The sequence below is a fragment of the Sinocyclocheilus grahami genome, unplaced genomic scaffold (genome assembly GCF_001515645.1).
Source record: "Sinocyclocheilus grahami isolate Dianchi unplaced genomic scaffold, SAMN03320097.WGS_v1.1 scaffold149.1, whole genome shotgun sequence".
Taxonomy (NCBI): Eukaryota; Metazoa; Chordata; class Actinopteri; order Cypriniformes; family Cyprinidae; genus Sinocyclocheilus; species Sinocyclocheilus grahami.
In genome coordinates this window covers 946,431-958,077 of record NW_015505328.1, presented here as the reverse complement: position 1 = coordinate 958,077, position 11,647 = coordinate 946,431, and the positions used below count along the sequence as shown (strand labels likewise).

The 11,647-nt window shown below is 36.8% G+C and overlaps 1 pseudogene; it reads left to right on the top strand.

Annotated features, from left to right (window-relative positions):
- LOC107592044 (eukaryotic translation initiation factor 3 subunit H-B-like) overlaps positions 1-11,647 on the top strand; it is a 77,561-nt pseudogene that overhangs the window by 62,266 nt on the left and 3,648 nt on the right.

Here is an 11,647-nt window from a genome sequence, read left to right as displayed (position 1 = left end):
ATTAAAAATAAAGTTCATCAAATAAAGTTTATCATTTGGTTTCTGCGTAGACCTGCCTTTGCCGCTCTTGCCATTTACCTACAGCAGTATGTGTGCGAATCGGTGGGCGGGGCTAAACAGCCAGTAAAGTAGGATCGGTTGGCAGGGCTAAACAGCCAGTAACATAGGATCGGTTGGCGGGGCTAAACAGCCAGTAACGTAGGATCGGTTGGCGGTGCTAAACAGCCAGTAACGTAGGATCGGTAGGTGGGGCTAAACGGCCAGTAACGTAGGATCGGTTGGCGGAGCTAAACAACCAGTAACGTAAGTTCAGTTGGCGGGGCTAAACAGCCAGTAACGTAGGTTCGGTAGGCGGGGCCAAACAGCCAGTAACGCAGGATCGGTAGGCAGGGCTAAACGGGCAGTGATGTAGAAGCAGGCATTGATCATCTTCTGCGGAGGCGGTGTTTAGCCACACTGTTACATCATAAAGTGGTACTTTACACAAGCTGTTTTTTTTGTTTTGGCAGATTGGCTTCAATATAAGCTGTTTTTAGACTTAAAGGGATAGTTCACCCAAAAATTTAAATTAGATGTTTATCTGCTTACCACCAGGGCATCCAAGATGTAGGTGACTTTGTTTCTTCAGTAGAACACAAACAAAGATTTTTAACTCAAACCGTTGCAGTCTGTCAGTCATATAATGGCAGTCTATGAGCTCCACAGCTTTGAGAGTCAAAAAAACATACACAGACAAAACCAAATTAAACCCTGCGGCTCATGACGATACATTGAGGTCTTAAGATACGAAACGATCGGTCTGTGCAAGAAACTGAACAATATTTATAATTTTTTTTAAATCTCTGATCCACCGCAATGTCTAGCTGTTCTGAGCGCATTCACAATATCCGGCGCGTGTACGTGCTCTGGCATAGTAGACATAGACATATATAAGTAGATTCTAGTTTTGCCCAGTTGTGGCAAAAAATATTCTAGAATTATTGGAAAAAATTCAAACGAGTTTCCTCTGACCCTCAAAGAGATGGTTATCGTGAAGAAACTGTCTTGTGTTAACCTTACTAGATGTATTTGTAGACCCTGCACTTTTCTGTGACTCTCGACATTGAGGGTTTAATGATGCTCTGTTTGAGTATTCTTGTGTAAACCGATAAGCTCTGTTTTGCATAGGTCATAACAAAGGGCAAACTCGCAGGACTTGTTGAATCAGTGCGCATGAGTTCAGGTGGCTAAAACAAGCACTCGATTTGGGAATAATAATTCCTAAATAATTAAATAGTCTACATTAGCTTCAATGATAAAATGACACTTTTAATCCACTCACAGTTTTTGGGAAAGATACAGGATATGCAAGCAACACCATTTTCACTACCATTTTGCATGGCTGCCTTGATCTTATATCGATTTGAGTGTTTTTTTAGTATGGATTGTTTCAATCGGTTTTGCTCAATATAAACAGCTCTTTTCTGTGGAAGAGAGTGAAATACAACATTGAGAAATAGATGTTAATATGGGCGCTATGAAGAGGAGCTGGCTCGCTTTATGAATGATCGTTTCCTATAGATCATTGTGCTGGTCAATTTTCTTCTTCAGTTCCCCTGTTTGTCATGGTCGGCCCTCAGTGATCTTGCAGATGAGACAATACATCAGACGCTATCAATATTTCACACACTTTTATTATTTCATTTCTTTTCCACTCTTATTTTTTCTTAATTTAAATTTGTCCGCCATGTACAGCTTGTAAGGATCTGTGGGGAAGGGAGGGGAGGTTTGAGTTTCCAATTATCATTTTAATCTATTCATTATTTTCGGAGCAGCTATGGTTGAGATGATGCTTTTTGTGACAGAAACATTAATTTTTGTCGCTGCTTTTTGAATTGTCAAAGGTCCAAGAGGGGTTTGAAGGTCTCTCTCTGCTGACTAGAAAGGGAATTTTATCTTTTTAATTTGTCTCTCTTAATTCGGCCTACCAGATTTGGTTTTTCCAGATGAAAGGAGGAATCTTCGTCGCACTGCTGAGGACTTGAAAGAATACATTCATAATTACCTCCCTCTCTGAAACTGGATGTTCACATGCACATACACACAGATGCATACACACTCATGCATCACATGGGTAGATTAACCAGCGTTATATTTAAGTATTCATGTATGTGAATGTTTAAGGAAAAGGATGCATTTTAGATGCTACAGTCTTTTAAATCAAATATTACCTTTTCTTATTCAAGTAGTGTTGCGGTCTTACAATTAGATTTTTTACAAGTGCAGATATTCCAGGTTGTCTCTAAATTAGTCTCAATTAATATATAATAAAGTCCTAAAGATGATTTTATTTTATTTTTATTTTATTCAAGGTTCCATAAAAATTGTGTGAATTTAAGTGGACTTTTATATTTTATATAGTAATATTTGTAATATTTAATTAATACATAAATATTTGGAATATCACATTCCTGTTATATTAAATAATTTTTGTTTACAATCTTTAAAGGAAATCCTCCGTGTGTATTAAAGTTATGCTGCAGATAACATATATACAAACTAGACAGTTTTTCATATAATTTTTTATTATAGCAAAATTTCATAGTTCTGACAGCCCTAATTGTATACGTGAATGATTAAGAATAATTTGGAAAAATAAATGTAATGTTTTTGTCTCTGTGACTGACAACCTGCATGCCTGCCATCCATGTTTATAAATAGATTTTTTTCCTTTTTTTTTTTTTTAAATCAGTAAATCACATGAATTTCTTATAATTCTTTTCTCCAGTTTTTCCCCCTCTGTCTTTTCTTTTAATCGCTCTGGTTTCTCTCTCTCTGGACATGATTTGCTCTTTCTTTAAACACCAAAATACCAGAAACAGTCACAGACAAGGCGGATTTATCTGTGGCTTTTCTGTTTCGTTATTTTTCCTGATTTCTTTTTTCGTCTTTTTCTCCCTCCCTGGGTTCTCCACATCTGTTTAAGTTATCTCTTTGCAGTCTGGTGTTACCCTAGAAACCAAAGCAAACACTGAACCACTGCAGCCTTACTAACACAATACCTCCCTGTCTTTCTCTCTCTCCCTCTCTCTCCTTCTCTTACTCTCTCCCATCCTTCCCAGCAGGCTCACTCCTCATCTGGGGACGAAATTGTTCTTTAGCTAAATGAAAAAAGAATTATGAGTATTACAGTATTTTGGCGTGAGGATGTGATTTGGGTGGGTGTGTGAGAATCTGTAAGTCTGGGGCGGCAACAGCCCCAATTTAAAATGAGCTCAACCCTCTGGTGGGTCCAGTGCTAACCCTTCTCTATTCCTTTTATTATTTTCTCTTTTTCTCTACCTTTTCTCATGTTCTTGGCACCCTGGTTCTCTGGCTCCCTTAAATAGTGTGTGTTTGTGTATGTGGCAGCCCAGATCCACATCAATGTCTTTAGTTACCACTGTGATTTAGACTCACATTCAGTATATATATCACCTCCCAGATATATATCTTTGTTTCACAAAGCTTGGATACCAAAGCTAGGCTCATGGGCAGGAATTACTTAATCTGGAAACAAAATCAGCCCCCTTGGGTTGAGCCAAATCCATCATGGCTGTCAATACAGTGGTGTTAGACTTCCATCTGGCCTGAATGTGGCTCCCCAAACCACTAAACTCCATGATCCACTGTCCCAGAGCACTCTGGTGGACTTCATTGACTCTACTCAATGATCTGGACACATTATTGGAATCTGTTTGGCCTCAAGTCTCTCTTTAATTGGTCAGGAAAGAGAGTGGGCGCCTCTGATCATTTCCTCTATATAAATCCAACCAATCGTCACTCTGGTTGATTCCAGTAATGCAAGATCGCCGTTGCTTTTGTAGAATAAGAGGGCTATCTGTGAGCCCACAGTGTTTTTGTGCTTATCCTAACCAGACATGACGCCATAATGTAGTGAGTGATAAAAGCTATCTCTTTTGTTTTTATCTGTGGCGTTGTCTTATTCAGCCTATTTTGTTTGTCACTTTTTTTTTACCCGTAAGACTTATTTTCTTTTGTGAATCACACAATGAGAAATTCGGAATAATACACTGGTTGCTTTTTTTTTCTATGCAGTTACAATGAATCAGGAATGGTTCAAGCTTCAAAAAGGACACCAAATCCCATGAAATTTGTATTTTATTTTATTTTTTTAATTTAATTTAAATGTTTTATTTCATTTATTTTGTTTTTTATTTAGTTTTATTTTATTATTCATGTCACCTAATATAGTTTAAAAAGTTTATAAAATATTCAAAGCCCAAAGTCATACAATTTTTGTAAAAAACACCCCAAAATATAAGTTGTTATTCTCTGATCTTCTCCTCCAATGAGCTGTTAACTGATGCAGCTAGATCACTCAGTGAGCTGAACTCAAGAACCGGAGCAGTCTAAATGATTTATGATTCATTTATTAATTCATTGAGATCTGACTAAAAAAACAAACCAAAAAAAAAATATTCATTAAATAACTACTTAAAGGGATAGTTCATCCAAAAATGAAAATTTGATGTTTATCTGCTTACCCCCAGGGCAGTCAGTCAGTCATATAATGCATGGCAATGATAACAAAATCATAAAATAATAAAAAACATGCACAGACAAATTATTCATTTATTCATTCATTGAGATCTGACTAAAAAAACAAACCAAAAAAAAAATATTCATTAAATAACTACTTAAAGGGATAGTTCATCCAAAAATGAAAATTTGATGTTTATCTGCTTACCCCCAGGGCAGTCAGTCAGTCATATAATGCATGGCAATGATAACAAAATCATAAAATAATAAAAAACATGCACAGACAAATTAAAATTAAACCCTGTCATTGTTTACACAGTGCACAGTCATTGTAGGTACGACGGCTAATCAAAATGGTACTTACTTGCGCTTATCCGGATTGTTCAAACCGACTTAAAACTAAAAGATTATGTTCTCTCGCGCGAACTCATTCGGGAGGGGTGACTTTCCACGTATTCCCAACTTCTGAGCCTGCTCGCCTGAAGTTATGGTTGATTGCTCTTCGGCTGGATATCAACACACCCATTAACGTAAACTACGCCAGAGCGTGTACACACCTCACGCACCGGATGCCGTGCACACGGCCAAAGACAGTTGGACATAGTGGTGTATTAGAGGTAAAAAATGATATAAATCCTGTTCGGTTTCTGGCACAAACCGATCGTTTCGTGTCTTAGGACATCAATGTGTCGTCACGAGCCGCAGGGATTAATTTGGATTTGTCTGTGCATGTTTTTTTTTACTCTCATAGATTTTGTTACCATTGCCATGCATTAAACGACTGATAGACTGCAACGGCTGGAGTTAAAAATCATCATATGTGTTCTACTGAAGAAACAAAGTCACCTACATCTTGGATGCCCTGGGGGTAAGCAGATAAACATCAAATTTTCATTTTTGGATGAACTATCCCTTTAAATGCATTTTTTTTTCTTACACAAATATATTGTATAGATTTAAAATACTTTGATTATATTGAAAAAAAGTTTTTTATTATATTGAAGAGGAGTAACTAATATATTATTTTAAATTAAAAATGCTGTTTGTTCCATAAATGAAATTTAGTGATACAGTTTGAAACAACATTAGGGTGAGTAAATATGAATTTTCTTTTTTGAGATGAACTATGCCTTAATATATTGTTTCTTTTTAGTGTAGACAGACAAATTATGTAACGCTTGTCTTGTCTTGTCTTGTTAGAATAAATTGTCTGTTTCGGTGCGGACAGACAAATTACTTGTCATGTTGCGTCTGGATACTGTGTCAACTCTGTCTCTCTGAAATCTGTTGCTTTGTTATAATTGTTTTCCCAAAGTGCAAGTTTTCATGGTTGATCAGTACCTCTCATTGTCTGTGACACATTACTGTCATGTGTTCAGATAAGTGGTTTCGAATGACTTATGCTGGTCCATTGTGTGTTTTGGCCAGTGTGGGCTGTGTTATGCTGTGGCAGTTTGCGATGACTCCAGATGACCCAAACCTTCCGTCAATAGTGCTCCGAAATAGGATGGTGTGATTTTAATGAGTCACCTTTCTCCTGCGGTTCAGCTTTTACTGGGACACGCTCACCTCATGCGACTGCATCACTGACAGGTTCCACTTACAGTCATGGATGGTGTTTTCTTTCCTAATCAAATAATAGATAAACAACTTCCAACTGTCTTTTTAGGGGATGTTAATATTCACTGAGTCATTTGAGACTGCAGTCACTGGCGGTTTATTCATGAAGCCCATTTTAGATCAGCATGGTTTTGTTTTGATTTGTTTGTGTGTGTTTCAGACAGAGCGAGAAACAGAAATGGTGAAATGTTAATAAATATGCTAATGAAAGCCAGGAGATGCAGATAGGGGGTGCAAGTGTATCTGTGTTGCTGAGCTTTTGCTGGGTTTGTAGCTTTACTTAGCTTCAATTTAGGGACAAATCTGTTCCCAGAACATAACTAGCTCTTGAAGGTAAAAATGATTCATACATTGTTTTTGTTGTTGAAACATTAAGGGTCATGGTTAGTTTTAAACTACACTTCCAGTTTCTTTAAAGAAGTCTCTTCTGCTCACCAAGCCTGCATTTATTTAATCCAAAATACAGCAAAAGCAGTAATATTGTGAAATATTTTTACTATTTGAAATAACTGCTTTATATTTGAATCTATTTTAAAATGTAATTTATTCCTGTGATCAAAGCTGGATTTTCAGCATCATTACCTCAGTCTTCAGTGTCACATGATCCTTCAGAAATCATTCTGATATACTGACTTGGTGTTCAAGAAACATTTATTATTGTTGTTATTATTATTAATAGTATTATTATCAATATTATTATTATTATTATTGTTATCAATATTTAAAACAGTTGAGTAAATGTTTTCAGGATTCTTTAATGAATAGAAAGTTCCAAAGATCAGCATTTATCTGAAATAAGAAGAAGAAATTATAGAATTTTTTTTTAGCAAGGATGCTTTAAAATGATCAAAAGTGATGATAAAGACATTTATAATGTTACAAAAGATTTCTATTTCAGATAAATGCTGGTCTTCTAAACTTTCTATTCATCAAAGAAACCTGAAAAAATTCAGCTCAACTGTTTTCAATATAATAATAATAATAAATGTTTTTTGAGCAGCAAATCAGAATATCAGAATGATTTCTGAAGGATCATGTGACACTGAAGACTGGAGTAATGATGCTAAAAAATCAGCTTTGAAATCACAGGTATAAATTACATTTTAAAATATATTCAAATTGAAAATACATATTTAAATAGTAAAAATAATTCAAAATTGTATGGTTTTGCTGTTTTTTGGATCAAATAAATGCAGGCTTGGTGAGCAGAAGAGACTTCTTTAAAAACAAAAAATCTTACTGTTCAAAAACTTTTGGCTAGTAGTGTATAAAGCTGTTAGCTTTAATGGTAATACAGTTAACTGTCTTTGTTTATTAACAACAATAATAATTATGATTATTATTGCTATATAGATATGACCTTCATCCAAGTTCATTTTCAAATATAAAGCTGCAAATCTTCCTATTCATGCGAAAGTGTCTGGGATTATTGTGCCACGCAGCCAGCCAAGGCACTGACTCTATAAAGCCAGTGAAGTTAAAAGAGATTTATTGAGTGGCTGTATATCAAGGTCTGTATGAGACCGGAGAGGCGAGGTGGTAATGGCCTTCCTCAGTGCTGGACTCTTTGTGATTGGTTGAAGTACATGTGACCTCCCAAATTCCCCTGATACTGTAATGACATAGTGATTCTCTCATTATATACTAATTTCTTGAAATCTAATACCTGATGCAGAAAATGTGATTGATTACAAGGAGGCACAAAGAACACAATGCCACTTGCATTATCAGTGATTAGTTGAATGATTACTCTGATGTTATCGGAAGTATAGTACGGTTCAGTTTTTTTTTTAGACCGCTCCTTCTCAACACAGTCATCAGTGTCTATTGATCCAGCTGTCATCTTCCCCTTCTTTTAAATACACTGCCACCTCTCCTGGCCTGTCATGGCCATCTTAAAAGGTTGCCTCTCAGAAGATTTGCTTTCATTCAGGCAGCCTGCTGGTTAATAACAAAAGATTGGGATATCAAGTTCAGAATAACCGTTTGTTCTTCATCCCTCTACAGTACATTCAGAGACGGCAACAGGAGAATGCGCAGAGACAGAGTCGAGGAGAGCCTCTGCTTCCCGAGGAAGACCTGAGCAAGATGTTCAAACCTCCTCAGCCGCCTCCACGAATGGACACCCTGCTCATTGCTAGTATGTCATCTTTCCTGCAAGCATTTGATATTATAAATAATATAGCATATATTTGATCATATAAATAATTTATTATTACATATATATAATACACATATTATTACACACACACACATATATAAATATGATATAAACATCAGCAAGAACACCAAATTGCATATTTTTGCTCAGTTTGGGAATTTTCGCTCAAGTACGAGTCTTTTCGTTATCGTACTATATGAGCCATAAAAACCTTAAATATGATGCTTAACAAAAAACACATGCAAACTTTTTTAATCTTAAAAGTTCAAAATGGTTCAATTAAAAATCGAACTGTTATTTCATATCAGTTTGTCAGGCTTTCCAGCTTAAGTAGAAATATATAATGTTTACACATTACAAGTTGTGTTTACACGCTTTAAGTGGATGATTAGTGTCTGCTCAGTAATGGAAGCCAAATCTCTGCTTTTGATCGATGTGAGGCATCCCAACACAGCGCTAACCGTCTCTTCCTCATTTCGTCTCATTTGGATCTGAAAAGATTTGGACTTGTCCCTTTTTGTGTCCTGTGGAGTTGAGATGGAAGGGAGGAAGGAAGGGAGGAGAGGTAATTTATGAGGAACATTACAGAGGCCTTGCCAGAGATTGATTTAAAGCAATTGTTTCTAACTTGTTATGGAGGTAGTATATTATAGATCAGCCGCTGTCTGAGAGAAAATAGCTGGAGGAGGGTGATATGTCTGTCATGTCATCTTGTACCCTCGACTGCTGGACTCTGTTATGTAACTCTAGAGTCATGCTGTTTACTCTGCAACACGCTGTTTCAGATTTTGAATGTTCAGCCTTTGAAATGGATTATATTATATTATGGGTATTTTTGCAATCAAATGACAATGAGAAGTTTACTTTTTTTTAAAGTTTATTTTTGAAGTGCACAATAGTTGACATTACCTCAAAACACATATTGCAACTAATTTTTTTTAAAGTGAAGTATTTAAAATTATTTTAATTTATTAATATTGTCTGTGTAATATGTACACAGTAACAATATTGTAATTTAAATATGTGATAGATATTGACAGCAAAAATATACAGTATATATATATATATATATATATATATAGTGTATTTTTATTTATTTGAATAATTATTGTATAATATGTGCAGTTGTATTATCTGTATATGTACATTAATAGTATTATATATATTTTTAACTATATGGTTAATATTAAATAGGGATGCACCGAATGTTCGGCAAGCAAAATTATATAATTATATAGCCGAATAAGCGAAAAGACCGAATAAATTGTACCGAGCAATGATATGACGCGATCAAATAGCAACCAGCGCAGAGTGAGAGGCGCGCACTCTTTATTATGCAGCACACACGTCAGCAGTGTGGAAGTATTTAAAGGGGTCATATGATGCGATTTCAATTTTTCCTTTCTCTTTGGAGTGTTACAAGCGCTTGGTGCATAAAGAAGATCTGTAAAGTTGCAAAGATTAAGTCTCAAAGCCAAAGAGATATTCTTTATAAAAGTTAAGAGTCAGCCACGCCTACCTAAAACGGCTCATTCTAACACCCCCCCGCATATCTACGTCACGATGTGGGAAGATTTGCATAACGCCGCCCAAATGTTCAAGCAAAGAAAGAAGGCGTAACTTTTATTCTCGCTGTAGTATTGTTGGTGCCGCCGCTGCCATGTCGTGAAGGCGCTGTGTTTCATTGTGAAAGCAGAACTACTTTGTTTGGTCTTCCAAAAGAGGACGATATCTGCTTCGTCATGCCTGGAGCTGATCCGTGCTGGTCGCTGAGGAAATACATCATCTTCGCGCTGTGGATCACCGGATCGGCTTTGATCGTGGACGAAGCGGAGTCCAGCCCGGGGTCGTCACATGTGGTTGCCGCAAGCCTCCTTCGTCGAATCTGCCGGCCGCGCCGTTCTCAAGCCTTACCGCCTCTGCTCACTCTAGCCCTCCGGCCGTTCCTCACTCTAGCCCCCGGCCTCTGCTCACTCTAGGCCGCCGTGTGTGACGCTGTTTCGTTGTAAAAGCTAAACTACTTTGTTTGGCTTTACAAAAATGGACACGACTAGAAATCAGTGGTTAAGTTGTATTTACAACACTGTTCCAGAACACTTCAACCCAAATATTCAGATGTGTGCAGCGCATTTTATGGAGGACTGTTTACTGATCCTGGTAGAGTAGACTACAATGCCAGCTGTTCTGACTCTCAGATTGTAAGTACGTTTTTTATATTTAAAGAGATTTTATATTTTTTATATTTAAAGCGAGTTTTTTGGGCAGTGTAGAGTAGGTCTTTTTTTCACAAATGCAGACATGGTTTTATGTTTACGCGGCGCGGCGCGGCGCGATGCAACGCAACGCGTAAAAAGACAGTACAAGTCATTATAATCCATAATTTTGTCCCCACTGGATGCAACGAATGCCTCGGTTATAATGGGTTTTCACGTTTTTGAATTATCGCTCCGGCCTGACAGGGCATCATCACAATGTGGTGAGGGGCGTAACATTTCCGTCACACGCTTGAGGTATTCGGCCAATCACAACGCACTGGATAACTGGCCAATCACAGCACACCTTGCTTTTCAGACCGATGAGCTTTGTAAAAATCGACGCATTTCAGAAAGGTGGGGCATAGAGGAAAAACAATAATCTATTCTACAGTATGTGGAAAATAATGTTTTTTTTTTAACCTCAAACCTCATAAACACATTTCATTACACCAAATAACGTTCTTTTTAGCAACATCATATGACCCCTTTAAACTGTCGGAGAAAGACGCAAAAATCATTACAAGCACCGACAGCGAGAGACTGTTTAGGACTGCATCGCATGTCTTCAATGAGAAGAGGAAGGGGTGATTGTTGCTGGTTACTGTATGATGATTGAAATCGCGAAATGGCCTTAAACAATTAGTAAATAAACTGCAGAACGTTATGTTTTCTAATACACGCACACATTGCATGTATTCTGACAGCGCTGCATGAACTCGCAGTAGATCTGCTTGTTAACCAGGTTTCAAAGTCCAAAGCGCGAGGAAAATCTGTGCTGATACAGTCGTCAGTTGCTCAGTCACATTTTTATGAATTTTTACAAGGCATGTGACAATGCGATACGTACGACGTATTCGTAATGAGACTCATTTATAAATCTGTTGTCAACAAAAATAAGCATTGAGGTCTTCCTGCGCGCTTCCGCCAAAATAAAAATTGAGAAAGAGCAAGAACTCTTATCAACATTCATAAATGTTAGTATTTTAATTTTACTGTTGTTCTGTAAAATAAAATAAAAAGTAAGACAATACTAATGATAATAATCATTACAACAGATCTGTTTTAATACATTTATTATAACATTCACACA